This window comes from Petaurus breviceps, unplaced genomic scaffold, assembly GCF_028583685.1.
Source record: "Petaurus breviceps papuanus isolate PSGF00001 unplaced genomic scaffold, PetGlider_PUasm1.0 187, whole genome shotgun sequence".
NCBI classification, from domain to species: Eukaryota; Metazoa; Chordata; class Mammalia; order Diprotodontia; family Petauridae; genus Petaurus; species Petaurus breviceps.
In genome coordinates, this window is record NW_027185799.1 from 26,168,638 (window position 1) to 26,184,645 (window position 16,008).

The 16,008-nt window shown below is 39.4% G+C and overlaps 1 protein-coding gene across 5 annotated transcripts in view; it reads right to left on the reverse strand.

Annotated features, from left to right (window-relative positions):
- The window catches only part of PDCD1LG2 (programmed cell death 1 ligand 2), a 55,494-nt gene extending 43,011 nt beyond the window's left edge, over positions 1-12,483 (reverse strand). For 3 of the 5 annotated variants that reach the window (XM_069090775.1, XM_069090772.1, XM_069090773.1), the window contains exon 1: positions 12,209-12,474. The gene's annotated coding sequence lies outside the window, so the exon portion shown is untranslated. Of the gene's footprint in view, positions 1-12,208 lie in introns of all 5 variants that reach the window. The other 2 variants (XM_069090774.1, XM_069090771.1) reach the window with 2 other exon arrangements.
- Positions 12,484-16,008: the final 3,525 nt, after the last annotated feature.

Below are 16,008 nucleotides of genomic sequence, written 5' to 3' on the forward strand. Positions count from 1 at the left end.
ATTTCATGGAAGGTGTCCTGACCCGTGTAACACAACTCTCTTATCCTGTTTACTGTTGCCATCAATTATGCAACTAGAATTTCATTTCTTTGGCTCAAAAGCAATGGGAATTTTGTCCCATTAAAATATAATTGACCTTGGGCATCAACAAACCCTTTTCAGCTGAATTTGAATCGATCCATCAGATTCTTTCCAAAGAACAGATTTTAAAAATCATCTTAATAAGAACTGGCATTCATACAGCACTTTAGGGGTTGCAAAAGGTTTTAATCTGTATTATCACATTTGATTCTTATAACAACACTAATCCTGGAGAAGGAAAGAGCAAGAGGATACTGGGTACCTGAAGGGGAGGTTGAGTCACAGGAGGAGAAGATTTAGAGCGGGAATGGTCATTTAGTCATCCTGGGGTTCTTTACCTTTTGTTTTTAAATTGATGAAATAAAATACATTGGATTACAAATGGAAGGAATTACGTTGAAATATAGTAATCAAAATATTTTTTAAAAGTTCATGGAACGAGGGCAGCTAGGTGGTGCAGAGGATAGAGCACTGGCCCTGGAGTCAGGAGGACCTGAGTTCAAATTTGACCTCAGATACTTATTATTTGCATGACTCTGGGTGAGTCAGCCCCAATTGCCTCTAAAATTTTTTTTTTACAATTCATGAAACCCAAGTTATTCTAGTCCAACCTCCTAATTTTATCAAAGGATTTTGGGTGGAGGGGTGGGAAGACAAATAAAGGGATGGAAAAAGGGAAATAGAGAACAGACTCCACTGTAATGTACTTTGCAATTTTTGCCTAGGGCCAGCCCTAGGCATTGCCGAATCTAGTGGTAAGCAAGCAAGCAGCCAGGCAGGCAGGCGGGCAGACAGTCCTTAAGGGACATATTCAAAACAGGGTCTACAGCAGACCACACTTGCCCTATTTTTCCAGGGTTTGTTTGGCAACCTTCCCATTGCAGGCTAAAGCTGTAATGCTGCAGCTGCCCTGGATGCAGAAACAAGTCTGGTAGATCATCTCACTACCCCGTGATTTCTCTTTCTTCCTCTTTTCAGCTGATCAAGCAGGGGCTTTCCACCTGAATTGTTTGCGGCTGCAACTTTGCTCTTCCTAATTTTTGCTGAGCCTGAATTCTTGATCACCCTAGTGTCCCTTGTTTAATCTCATGGCCCCATCACTGGTGCCAAGGCTTCATTGTCTCCAGGACCAGAAGGCAAAGAAAGGAACCAATTTAGCTATTGGTGAACCAGTCTCCTTTCCTCCTTCCTACTTCTGAGGAATCTTCATCAGTAGACCACCCCACAAAGCTTTGTTTTATACCTTAACCTTGTAGCATGTAATAATATTGTCCACCATTGTTACTTAGGTTCATGTCTTAGTACCCTAGTAGACTATAAGCTCTGTGAGAAGAGGGGATGTGTGCTTTCTGGTCTAAATGTTCCATCTCTCCCCTGGCCCACATTACTGTGTTCTGTGTAATAGCTTAGTAAATGTTTACTACTTGTCTCAGACACTTGCTAGCTATGTGATCTTGAGCATATAACCTCTGTTTGTCTCAATTTGCTTATCTGTAAAAATGGGGATAATAACACCTACCTCTTACAGTTGATGTGAAGTTAAATGAGATAAAATTTATAAAATACTTTGCAAACCTTAAAGTCTTGTCTAAATTCTAGTTATCGTCATTATTAAATAAGAGACTTGCCATGATCAGACATCTGTATAGCATACTCAGACACAGATATATGTTGAGTTGGATTGGCCCTTAGAGATCATCTAACCCTAATCCCTTATTTTACACATGAGGAAACTGAGGCTTGAACAGGGGGAAGTGACTTGCTTAAGATCTTAAAGGCTTTAAGTATTTCACCTAATGAGGTGATCTCCCTACAAATCTTTAGCCTGAGCTGAAGACCTTCTCCCCATTTTTCTTACTTTCTGGTCTACAGTGTTTGGTGCCATTCTGAGCAAGCTGGCTTGGAATTTAACAACCTCCTTGGATAATCAGGAACAGCAGTGGCTCTTGAGAGATCCCATATGAATAATAGAAACACAAACAGAAGACAGATTTTGGTTCAGTATTTTTTTAAACTGTCTAACAATTAGAGATCTTTGTAAGTGAAATGAGCTCTTCTATGTGGTATTGAGAACCCTCCCTGCCATTGGAAATTTTTAGGTTAGAAGTGGCGAGAAGTACTTAAGAAAGACAGTAATTCTGAGGGGTGGCCAGGTAGCACAGCGAGTAAGAGCACCGGCTCCAGTGTTGAGAAGACCTGGAGATCGAATCCCAGGCTCAGACACTTAGCACCCACCCAGAAACACCTGGCCTTGTAACCTTGAGCAAGTTACTTAACCCGGATTGCTTAAAAAAAAAAAAAGACAGTAATTCTGGATAAACTTCTGAGGGTTACGTACATTTATGAGGCTCTAAGAACTACTTTGTGGAATGTCAACCTAATATATCAATTTTCTCTAAAATAATGAAGTTAGGCTAAATCAGTGGTATCAAAATAATCAGCCTCCCAAGTGCTGCCAGAAACAGATTAATATACAATTGGGAAATGTTGAATGAAATAAAAATTCCATAGATAATGGCAATTTGTGGTTTTCTAAGTGATTATGCAGATGGGAAGGATCCATTTCTATTTGAATTTGAAGCCACTCAGCTAAGCTCTATCCACTGTGCCACTGGGCAGCTAGGTGGTACCGTGGATTGAACCAAAGCCTGGAGTCAGGAAGACTCATCTTCCAGCCAAATCCGCTGTCAAACACTTACTGTATGACCTTGAGCAAGTCACTGAACCCTGTTTTTCTCAGTTTTTTTTCATCTATAAAATGAGGTGGAGAAGGAAATGGTTTGCCATTTGCCACTCTAATATCTTTGGCAAGAAAACCCCAAATGGGGTCACAAAGAGTCGGATACAGCTAAACAACAGGCTAGATAGCTTTTACTGTTCTTTGTAGGTCTGAATACTAATAATAGCTGATATTTCTGTCCTTTAGAGTTTGCAAAGTGCTTTACATATTTTTTTTTTTACTTAGTCCTCTTAACAACCCCTTAAGCAGAGGTATAATCATTATCCCCATTTTATGGATGGGGCGATCAAAGCTCTGAGAAAGTATATATCTTCCCCAAAGTCATTCAGCTAGTAAATGTCTGAGATAGGATTTGAACTCAGATCTTCCTGAACCCAAGTCTGACATGCTATCCATTATGCCACCTGGCTGACTCTGAATGCTCTGTTTATATGTTTACATACACACATATTTATACGTATATACACACATACATACATATATGCATATATATACATATATATATGTAAAACTTGCTGCCATTGCTAGAGACAGAATATTGATCTTGATTATTTTCCTTATGTTCTTAAATCCAGACTTGTCTTTTTTTTTTGGAGGGCAATTGGGGTTAAGTGACTTGCCCAAGGTCACACGGCTAGTAAGTGTTAAGTGTCTGAGGTTGAATTTGGACTCAGGTCCTCCTGACTCCAAGGCCAGTGTTCTACTCACTGTGCCATCTAGCTGCCCCTTAAATCCAGACTTGAAAAGATAAACATGACAAATTTCAGAAATTTAGGGAGCCCAGGGAAACATTCTAATTTTCCTCCCCTCAAACACAATAATCTCAAATTGCAATAATAATCAAATTACATAATTAATAAGAATAATACATTAATTAATTAATTGAAAAAACAGTCTCAAAATGTGGCCACTGTGGTTATCCTAGGTCCATTTCCTTCCATCTACTCTATATATCGTATATGTACCTAGATATTTACGTGTTGTCTTCCCTATTTTGTGAGCTCATTTGTGGTGTCAGTACCTAGCACAGTAGCTGGCTTATAGAAAGCACTTACTATTTTCTCTCAGCAAGAACTCTAAACTCAGAATAAAGAGATTTGAGATCAAACCCTGTCCCTAATGCTTACTGAGTGAACCCTGTGCAGGTCCCTTTACCTTTCTGAGACTCAGTTTCCCCATCTGTAAAATAGAGATAACATTCATACAGCTTATGTGCAAGGGTTATTGGGAGGAAAATTACTTTATCAACCTTCATATGCCATGGATGTGCTCAGTTGTTTTTTATCAATTTGTTTTTCTCTCAGACATTTTGTGGCCATGATTTGCATTAAATTGTGTTTTGGTTATGGTGAGTACCTCTGTACCTTCACCCCAGCATTTATTTCATACATTGGCCTTTATACAGACTGTGGATTTGCTGAGGATTTGCCAGATTGCAAGGGAAGAGATGATACAGATGGCAAGAAATGGGCACTTAAGGACACTGATTCTCTTGTATAATTTGCTCACAGACTCAACTGCACAAAGGAAGGGAAATTAGAAAGCCAAGAGAAAGAAGTGAAATTGTGTAGAATTTGCTATGTGAATCACTGTGGAGCCTGTGGTTTCTGACTCTCTTATAAACTTTTACCTGGAAAAGTTTTCCTCTTTTGTTTTTGGGTTTTTTTGCTCACAAACTTGTCTACAGAAATTTCAGAAGTTTTCTTGATTTCTCTGGAAAGATTTAGTTTTCTAACTTCAAATCCATTCAGTGCAATAAATACTTATTGTAGGCTAGCTTCTGTGGTAGGCCCTTCCAGGGACATAAAGACAAATTCCATGAGTTCATTCAGCATGAGACTGGATCAGACAGACACTTAACTCCAATTTTTGGCAGGACTTGGTTATCAATCAATAAGCACTTGTTAAGCACTTATTCTCTGCCAGACATTGTACTGGAAACAAAAATAAAAATTAAACTGCTCTCAAGAAGTTTACATTCTGTGGGAGAGGTGGGACACATTCAACATGTGCATATATAAGTAGTTGTACAATAAATATAATGTACTTATTTACAAGTTCTAAAGAGTGTGACAAATCATTCAATCCATTAATTACCATACATTCATTAAGCACCTACATTGTACCAAACAAAAATAGTGATGGGGATTTGGTGGAAGAAGAGTACATCTAGTTCGAGGGCAGCAAAGAAAACATCATGAAATAGGTAGAATTTTGGAGTCTTAGAACTCAACGGTACCTGAGAAGTCCAGTCTAACCAGGGGTTGAGAGAGGCAGCTGAAATTAAAACCCATGAGTTAACTGTTAAATTTTCATTTTTGAGCAGTTATACTTTGGACATCAGCAGGTATTACAAATCAGGGCTTGATATATTGTTTTGTTGATTGTCCAGACTTAAGAGAATGATGGAGAGACTATTAACAATGAAGATTAAACTTTAAAATGTGCCATGGCACTTTTTTTTCTTTTCAGGGAGCCAGTGAAACACTTACCAACACACCAATGTGTCTAACCCATGCAAAAAATAGGAGTTGCCTCTACAAAGTCCCTCATTAACGGTCTTGTCTTGAAGACCATCAGTGATGGGGAACTCCAAAAAAAGATGGGTAAAATTTTGATAGGTGATGATGAGAGAAGTATAAGAAAGAAGAAATATGCTATCATATGTAATTGCTACTAGTGTTCAACTCCTAGAGGCATCTTTTAGTCCCTAAATGGCTCTTTCTGTACCACTTACTTCCACCTGAAAAAGCTCAGGGGTTACACACCTGATCATTTAGTATAATTATCATCATCGTTTCCTCCTCCCAGAGAGTTAGGCCAATGATTTTGCACAGCTCTGTCTCACTTAAATCTAATTCGCTTACAAGTCAAGGCATCACCCTGCTGATGTCATTGTTACTCTTTAAGAATGAAGGATGGGGGTGGCTAGATGGCGCAGTGAATAGAGCACCGGCCCTGGAGTCAGGAGGACCTGAGTTCAAATCCGGCCTCAGACACTTAACACAAAAACTAGCTAAGTGACCTTGGGCAAGTCACTTAACCCCAATTGCCCGCCCCCCCCCAAAAGAGAGAAGGTCCAACCACTACCTTACTGTGTAACTTTAGACAAGGTACTTGCCTCTTCTTGGTCTCAGTTTCCTTATCTGTAAAATGAGTGAATTATATTAAATGGAGCTTATGCATTGTCTTCAAGTTTTTGAAGGGATATCATGTGGAAGAAGGGTTAGATGTGTTCTAGAGATTAGAGGTAGGATCCATTTGTTGTGGAAGTTGCAAAATGACAGATTTAAGCTTCATATAAGGAAACACTATAACAAGCTGTCTTAGAGTGGAAAGGGATGCCTTGGGAGACAGCAAGTTCTCCAGCACTGGAAGTCTTTGAGTTGGGCAGCAGCTTGTCAGGCTTGTAATGTCAGGGATTCTTGCTCAGATGGGATCTGGAATAGCTCATCTCTATAGTTAATTCCAACTCTGAGATTCTGAGAGTCTATTACTCTGTGAATCTGTTCCCTCATGCAAATGGTCATAGGTTTCCAAATTCTCCCTTGTCCCACTGTCTTTGAAGAAAGAAAACAACCTTCCTTGATGATTACAAAGAATTTTAAGTGCAAATAATTATAGGAAAGTAGGGAAGCACCTGTATCTTTGCCAGCAAACATTCAGATCAGTTGGTACACAGGAATGTTCATGAGTACTTCATGACTCTTTGGCCTACAAATTAGCTCAATCGAGTTCTCTAAATGACTTGCTTTGGTTTTCAGTTTAATGATGTCTGGCCCATGGAATGAGTATAAGGAGAGTACAGCATCTTAGAACCTCAGAAATCTGCTAGCTCAACCTCTTCTTCACACTCTTTAAAATGAAACCTCTACCACATCCTCAAGTGGTCATACAGTCTTTGTTTGGAGACCTCTACTGATGGAGAACTCACTATTTTCTAACACAGTCATTCTGGGACAGCTTGAATTATTTGGAAGTTTTCCCCTACTATTGAACTAAAACTTGTTCCCCTGTAACTTCTATCTATTGGTCCCATTTCTGTCCCCCAAAAGAAGAAGAAGAAGTCTAATCCCTCTTCCACGTGAAACAAGAGATGGGATGAGAAGTCACAACTCATAGTGTGGATACTCTGGTAATCGAGAGGTAGCCATTTTGAATTTTATTATAGCACTTCAACTTGGAGCATGCCAGAGTTGTAAGGAATGTAGAGATCTAACCTCCTCCTCTTGTGTCTGAGGAAAGTTGGGTCCATCTTTAAATCTCCATTCTGATGCTTACTGCCTGTGATGTTGGACAAGTCACCCACAAGTCCCTGGGCTTCAGTTTCCTATCTATAAAATGAAATGGTTGAACTCTATCAGATTAAAAGATGCTTTCAGTTCTGAATCTTGTTAATAGAGAGAACCCTTGGCTCATGAATCTAAAGGTGGGAAGGACTTCAGAGGCCTTCGAATCCACGATCCAGCACACTTGTCGATGTTGTTCAGCCGTTTTTCAGCCTTCTCCTGCTTTTCAGGACTTCATTTGGGGTTTTCTTGGCAAAGACACTGGAGTGATTTGCCATTTCCTTTTCTAGTTCGTTTTATAGATGAGGAAACTGATGAAAACAGGGTTAATTGACTTGCCTAAGGTCACACAGACAGAAAGTGTCTGAGGCCAGTTTTGAACTCAGGAAGACTTCCCTTCTATCCACTGTGCCACCCAGCTGCCCTACATCACTACTGCCTTTACCATTTCTCTGCTTCTTCTCTGCCAAGGCCACTCTTGTCTTCTAGGTCTTTTCTTTTAAATGAGCTATTACTAAATCACATACATGTGCACACACATACATCCTGTAGTTGTGCAGTTGGTTTTATTTATTCATTTGGTAAATGGCATTTTATTTTTTCCCCAATTACATATAAAGATAGTTTTTAACATTTTTATAAGATTTTGAGTTTCAATTTTTATTTTTACTCTCCTTCCTGTTCACCCTAAGATGGCAAGCAATCTGATATAGGTTATACATGTGCAATCATGTAAACATATTTCCACATTAGTCATGTTATAAAAGAAGAAACAGAACAAAAGGAAAAAACCACACACACACAAAAATCCCAACCCCCCAAAAGTGAAAATTGTATGTTTTGATCTACATTCTCCATAGTTCTTTCTCTGGATGTGGATAGCATGTTCTATCATGAGTCTTGGAATTGTCTTAGATCATTGCATTGCTGAAAAGAGCTAAATTAGTCATAAGTTAGTTATTGCACAGTGTTGCTGTTACTGTGTACACTGTTCTCCTGGTTCTGTTTACTTCACTCAGCATCAGTTCATATAAGTCTTTCCACGTTTTTCTGAAATCCACCTGCTCATCATTTCTGCAACTGATTTTTTAACCCAAGTATAGAATTTTACATTTATTTCCATTTAAAATGTTATCATGAATGAATGATAAATAAATGAAAAAACATTCCTTAGGCATTTACTGTATTACAAGAACTTTGCCTTTGGGGAATATAATCACAGAATATAAGACAAATCCTTGCTCTCAAGGAGTTTATGTTATAATATAAAGGGAAAGACAATGCGTACAGAGGAATTAGAGACCCCTGTCTGGGTAACCACAGGGTTAGTGAATGAATTCCTAAGCCAGGGTGGGGAACTTGCATCCTCAAGGCCACATATGGCCTTCTAGGCCCTCAAGCATGTCCCTTTGCCTGAATCCAGGATTTGTTCTGTGAAGTTTGGATTTGTGGTCTTGAGGCTGCAGGTTCTCCACCCCTGACCTAGTTCAACTACCTAATTTTATTAATGAGAGAACTGAGGCCCAGATCTAAGACATATTCTCCTGTGCCACCCCTACCTCTTGGGTGAAAGTGATATTTCAGAAAGTTGAGTTTGGTGTCAGGATAAAAAATGGTTTGAGAGAAGAAGAGACTGGAAGCATGGAGCCAAGCCAGTTAGGAGGCATTTGAACAAGGCTGGGCATCAGGTACTTGTGATGATGAAAATAGGAAGAATAATAATAACAGTAGTATTAATAACAATACACCTTTACCTAGAGCTTTAAGTTTGGCAAAGTGCTTTTCTTCATTGATTCTGGGGAAAAGGTAGTGGAAGTATTATCTCTATTTTACAGATAAGGAAATTGAGGTTCACAGAGGATAAGTGACTTTTACCCACATCACACAAGTAGTCAAGGGGAAATTGGAACCCCAGTCTTCTGACTCTAAGTCTAGCACTCTTTCCCATATATCATGCTATATCTTTAATGGAAGTCCAATTTAAGACACGATGTCCTATGCCCCATTCCATGTCCCTAGGATGGTGCCTAGATAACTAACATTAAAGGTATTTTTGAGGTATTCTAAATGCCCTTTTCTCTTAAAATCAACAGAGACTCGGGGGCGGCTAGGTGGCGCAGTAAATAGAGCACCAGCCCTGGAGTCTGGAGGATCTGAGTTCAAATATGACCTCATACACTTAACACAAAACGAGCTGTGTGACCTTGGGCAAGTCACTTAACCCCAATTGCCCTGACTTCCTCCTCCAAAAATTAAAAAAAAAAAACATAGACCCTGCATGCTCCATAGAAAACATTTTATTTTTAATGCAAGACAATCAGTTCATCAAAACACATTAGAAAAACCACTGCTTTCCCCAACACATGACTTTTTAATTTCTGTCCTCATCCCTCAAATGTTCTTTTACAAGCTGTGCCCATCAGTTCCTCAAGATTCCTCTTCTCCAGGAAGTGTTTCCAAATTAAACTTGCTGAGCTCTGATTGATCTCCCTTTTATTTTGTATTACTTCGACATTTATGTATTCATGGAATTTAGAGCTGGGAGGCAATTCAGGGACAATCCAATCTGATATACAGGGCAGCTAGTGAATAGAGTGCAGGGCCTGGAGTCAGGAAGACTCATCCTCCTGAGTTCAAATCTAGCCTCAGACACTTATTAGTTGTGTGACCCTCAGCAAGTCACTTAACCCTGTTTTCCTCAGTTTTCTCATCTGTAAAATGAGCTGGAGAAGGAAATAGCAAAAACACTCCAGTATCTTTGCCAAAAAAAACCTAAATGGGGTCACAAAGAGTGAAACATTACTGTACAACAATGTGATATACTGTACTCATTTTATAAATGAGGAAATTGAATTTCAGAGAGAGTAAGTGACTCATCATACAGCTACTAGCAGTAAATATCACAATGAGGATTTGAATCTAAGCCTTCTGATTCTACATTTAATGCTTATGGGGTAACAGGCTTTAGAGCATGAAGGATACCTAGAAGCCATTTAGTCTAATTTCCAATATTTTTCCTTCCTTTAAAATAAATACATTTCACTTCTTCATCTTAAAAATGAAGAAATTGAGGCCTTGGAGAGAAGTGACTTACCCCAAAGTGGTAAACTGAGATTTAAATTCAGTTCTTCTGATTCCAAAACCAGGGCTCTTTTCATTATTCTATATTGCTTCCTTTTCACTTTGTATTCCATTATTTTGTATTTAGAAAAGTCAGTATGGAGTGGAATTGACTGTGTTCTCAAAGCTTCTGTCCATGGAAGGCAGTTTCTGGTAGGTCCTAACAAGCTGGAAAGATTTTTACTCTCTAGGCGCATCCAGAACACTATTTCTAGTTTGAAGATCTAAGTAAGATTGGAGAGGCTTATTACCAACTAGTTGTCTACCAGATTTATGAAATGTTTTGGCTATGGGAACTGCTGAAACTATGACCTAAAGTGTAGTGGCCAGACCAGCAACATCACAGATTTTTTAAAGAAGTCTTTCTTCCTTCCATTTTCTTTCTTTATCCTTTCCTTTTTTCTTCCTTCCTTCCTCTCATTCTCTCTCTTTCCCTTTCTACCTCTGTCTTTCCTTTTCTCTCTCTCTTTTTCTTTCACTTCTCTCCCCCTCCTTTCTTTCCTTTCTCTTTTTCTTTCTTTCTCTTTTACTTTTTCTCTCTTTCCTTCCTTCCTCCCTTCCTTCCATTCCTTCTTTCTTTTTTCAAACTAAACCTGTGATTTTACTCATGTAGGGAATTCCCGATGAGGAGCTCCCTCCACCAATGCAGATTAATACCGCCTCTGTGACCTAGAGTCTTAGAGAGGTACCTGGGGGCACTAAGAGGTCATACAGGGTCATACAGCTAGTAAGGGTCAAAGGAGTCATTCCAACTCCAAGGCCATCTCTCTATACACTATTCCATACCACTCACTGAAGTACGTTGCTTTGTAACTATCTTCAAAATAAAGTGGGGTGGGAGGGTGGAGGGTGGGAGGCATATTTTATATTCACTAAGCAGATTGCATATTGTCCCAGAATAGAGATAGTGTTGCTGAATTCATTTTTGTTCCCAACACAGTATCTAGGGAATTTACTGGACACAGAGCACATGCTCAACAAATTTGGGTTTATTACTTTTTTTTCCAGTTTTCTTTTAATCCTGCTAACCTCTCTTTGCACATTTAAACTAGAAGGAAAAGGCTCCTTTTTCCCTTTAGTAATGCTGTTGTCATCTGATAGCCTTGTGAACACTCCCATAAAATAATAATTTTCATCTAACATTTAACTGTTCAAATACTCTATAAAGAGGAAAAGAGGAGCTAATCCCAGCACCAGATAAACAATACACACAATGACAATAACAATGTAAATGGCAAGAAAAGCAACACCAAAAAAGAAACTGAATGCCACCTAATTACAGTGATCAAAGTTGGTTCTGAAGAAGAAATATACAAATGTACCTTACTACTTTCTTTGTAGTGGTGGATGGGGCTACGGGTATGGAACTCTGCATATACTGTTGGACTTAGCTGATGTGTTGGTTAGTTTTGCTGAAGTGTTCTTCTTTGCTATAGAGAATCTCTGGGAGTGTGGGGAAGGAGGGATATATTGGAAAACAAAGGTAGTGCAAAACCAAAAAATATCAATTTTTTTTTTTCCCAAAGAGGAATTAGTCTTGAGTAGCTATACTGAATGTCAAAGAGAATGTAATTAAAAGCAGATACCTCTGGGAGAAAAAACACATCTGTGACTGCTAGACTTCAGAAAGCTCTTTAACAGGAACTCTGGAAGGCAGTTCTAATTTCCCAGACAGAGCATTTTTTGCATATATTATTTGTTGTTATTGAATTGTTTCAGTTGTAACTTCCCAATGAAAACAATAATCTTAGGGACAGGAAGGAAACGTCCTAAAATCTTGAGGCAAGAAGAAACTATCTCATCCAGTTCCAGTGCTATCACCTGGACACCACTTAAATCATCTCAAATGACTGGAACTAATTTTAGCTCCCCAAATCTTCCCAGGATGAGACTCCAGAGTCCCTTTTTTCCACCATCTCAACTGTTTGTCATTTGCGCTATTTCAAAGATCAAGTACCACAAACAACATAATACTCACATCAGAGTCGAGCAAGCCTCCTCTGAAAGAAAAACACCACCCAGTCCTCTGCATCAGATTCTCCTCTGGCAACCATCCAATTTCTTCAAAGACCTGTGGCCGAAGAAAGAAGGGAGGAAAGGGTAGAAAATCTTTATAAGTGTGAAGGTTAAGGTCTGTCACGTAGTGTGGAAGTAGATGTTCATACTCCTATGAGGCTTTAGACAAGAGTTTACTGAAAAAAAACCCCACAACTTAAAACTCAGAACTGCCCCTTTTACCACCAGACCCAGCCTACTTTGTTTTCATTTCACTTTCATATTGAAAGCAACTGTGCTGAGAATGCAGACAGAAAAAAAAGAAACAGTCTCTACCCTTAAGGAGTATACATTCCACTGGAGGGATACAAAGTATATAAAGAAATTTTAGAGAAGGATCAAAAACTAACAGCTGGGGGAGTTTGATTAAGAAAGACCCTCATGAACTTGTCCACTTCTAGGGAGTGGGCGTGAGGTCTCTGCTTTTCCCTTGATGGCTATGTCTGACTTCAGTCAGGTGGTGAAGCAAGGTAGAACTGTGTATCATGAGATTTAAAGTTGAACGGACCCTTTGGAGATGATCCTCCTCCCGACTGACATATAGAACCACAGATTTCAAGTTGGGAGGGACCTCAGATGTTATCTAGACTCAACCCTCTCATTTTAGAGTTGAGGAAACAGAGGTTCAGAAAGGCTGAATGATTTTTCCCAAGGTCACACAGGTAGTAAGTGCAGCTCTGGTATTTGAACCCAGGTTCTCTGATTCCAAATCCAGAATACTTTTTTCATTTTGCTATGATACTTCACAGTAGATGAGGAAATTGAAGCCCAGAAGTCACACCTACAGTGAGTTGGTTAATAATCTCTTATCACATGCCTACTGTGTTCCAGGCACTATGCTAAGTACTGAGGATCCAAAAATGAGTAAAAGATGGTCCTTGCTTTATTTAGCCTTATGGTTAAAGCAAATACCTGGGTTTGAGACTTCTTCAAAATTGGTACTCAGGAAAATGATACAATCAGGAGCTTTATTTTGATGTGACACAGGAAGCAGGAAAAAAAGCATATATATCCTATAAAAAATCCATATATATCCTATAAAACATATGTCTGTCTCCACATATGGGAAACTCTCCCCAGCAGCAGGAGAAATATATGTTTTGGAGGAACGCACTCAAAATTGGGGTTTAGATGGTAAGATTACATATCATAAGAATGGACTTGGTTAAGAACCGACAATCAGAGTCAGATGTAGGAGAGGGCATTCCTAATCAGACCCAAATGTAGTAGAAAATTCTTGGGGTCCCTTATCAATACCAGGTTTGAGTGAAGCTCTAATAGGGAGGATTTCTTTATCAAACCAGTGGGAGGATCTAACATTAACCAAGGCAGCAGAAAAAAAAAAATGATTCAAGGCCCCTGCAGCAGGTAAAGAGTTTGTGTTATCAAAAGCTTCAAATCTTTTCTGCCCAACAGAGGTAAAAGTGGAAAAGTACAGCTAAACTGTTTTTACCTTTATGGGCACTAGGATCACTTAGCCTAAACACTCCATATTGGAGCACTATCATCATAATAAGACATTAGACTATAATAATAACATCAAACCACAAAAATGTTTATAATTAGTATAGTCCTTGCCCTCAAGGAGCTTACAGTCAAATGCAGGAAATGATACAATGACAACTATTTACAAATAAGATATATACAAGATAAATTGTAGATAATCAAGAGACGGAAGGCACTAACATTAAGGGGGAATGAAAAAGGCTTCTTGTAGCACATACAGGTCATAGAGGTGGTAGGTAGTGAATTTCAGCATTTGAACTCAGATCCTCTGCCTTCAAATCCAGCACCCTTTTCAATATACCACATTGTTTCTCATATTGAAGTTTATAGACTCTTTTTAAAAAAAGATTTTTTTGTGTGTGTTTTAGAGGGGGGAAGGTAGGACAATTGGGGTTAAGTAACTTGCCCAAGGTCACATGACTGTGTGTGTGTGTGTGTGTGTTAAGTGTCTGAGACTGGATTTGAACTTAGTTCCTCCTGACTCCAGGGCTGGATCTCTATTCACTGTGCCACTTAGCCACCCCAGTTTATATACTCTTTTAAAAAATTTTTTTTAAAGCAATTGGGGTTAAGTAACTTGCTCAAGGTTACACGGCCAGGTGTTTCTGGGTGGGTGCTAAGTGTCTGAGCCCAGATTCGATCCCAGGTCATCCCAATTCTGGGACCAGTGCTCTTACTTGCTGTGCTTCCTGGCCGCCCCCAGTTTATATACTCTTAACCTACTTGATGGGCTAGAATATAGAGGTAGGACCCCAAATAAGCAAGTATGCTTCATTTCATCAGTGATGTTGCCTTTCATCTTACATATTAATCTTTTATAAGCTTGTCTCTAAGACTCACTCCTCTCCCTGTTCATCACTTTCCTCTTTGCACACTCCTCCTTCCCCAGCTTCTACATATGCTTTTATTCCCTTTCTCTTCTCTCAGTCCTCTATTTCCTTCCATCCTTCTCCCATCTTTACCTCACTCCTTCCTTTCCTGAGAAGCAGTGCATTCATTGAAGCAAGAAAGAACCCTAGATGCACACACACACAGATAGAGAGACAGAGACACACACATAGAGACAGAGAAACCGAGAGATGTTTGAATCCCTGATATTTTTATCACCTTAGTGACAATGGTAAAGTCACTTCATTTCTCTCTTCATAGTTTCTTCATCTGTAAAATGGGCACTTTAAGTAATCTTGAAAATCCCTTCCGTCTCTAATGTTATGACATGACGTCATGTCTCAGGTACATTTTAGGAGGATTTTCTTCCTCTCTAGTCTCATAGCTCCCACCCAGAAGCTCGGAGTCACTGTATGGATAGTATCCTTATACTCTTCTATCCCATCCCAGCGTTCTTGTTTGTCCTCAGTTTCTGAAGAGGACCAGTCATCATGGGGTGATGTCTTGACTTGTGCATGAATTGTATTTAAGTGGGTAGAGTTGCACAAAATCATCAGCCTCACTCTGTCTTCCAGGGTAGACAAAGTCCAGTGGCAGGACAAAAGTCAAGACAACTTGCAATGGCCCAGGATACAGTGGATGACCTTGGTGACTTCAGTGTTTGACCAAGCTCTCACCGCTCCGTGGTGCCTGCTTCAGCTGCCTTCCTGGCATTGGAACACATTATTTTCATCTGCCCATTCTATTAGGATAAGCCTTTGCATATTTGGGATAGACATTCTTTTAACTCACTGATGGTTTTGAGGCCTGTTTGTTATCTTCAACCTGGTTTAGCCCATTTACTAAGATGGTTTTTAAGGGGCAGCTAGGTGGAGCAGTGAATAGAGCACAGGCCCTGTAATGGGAATGTAAATTTTTAAGATCTTCCCTGCCCCTGGGCTAAAGTGCACCTGGAGCCTGGGGTGGGAGGCTTGTTTTTCAGTAGATACTTCTTGATTGGCCAGTGAGTCAATAAGGTTGTTATATTTTCTGAGCCAGGAGAAGGCTATATAAACCCTGATGTGTAGCTTTGTTTTGGGGCTCCTTTGAGAAGTGTTCTGTGATTTGATCTGGATTTTGGGAAGCCGTTGTTGAGAGCCCCCCCTCGGCTTTGAAAAACCCAGATGTTGAAACCCAGATGTTGATTTGGTATGGATGTAATGGTTGGACAGTTTGAAATCTGTCTACTTGATCTGTTTCTCTGACTTGATAATTCTGTCTGTATATTCTGAAGTTCAGGATGCTGACCTTTTTCCCCAGAACTAGGTAAACAATACATATTTGACTGAT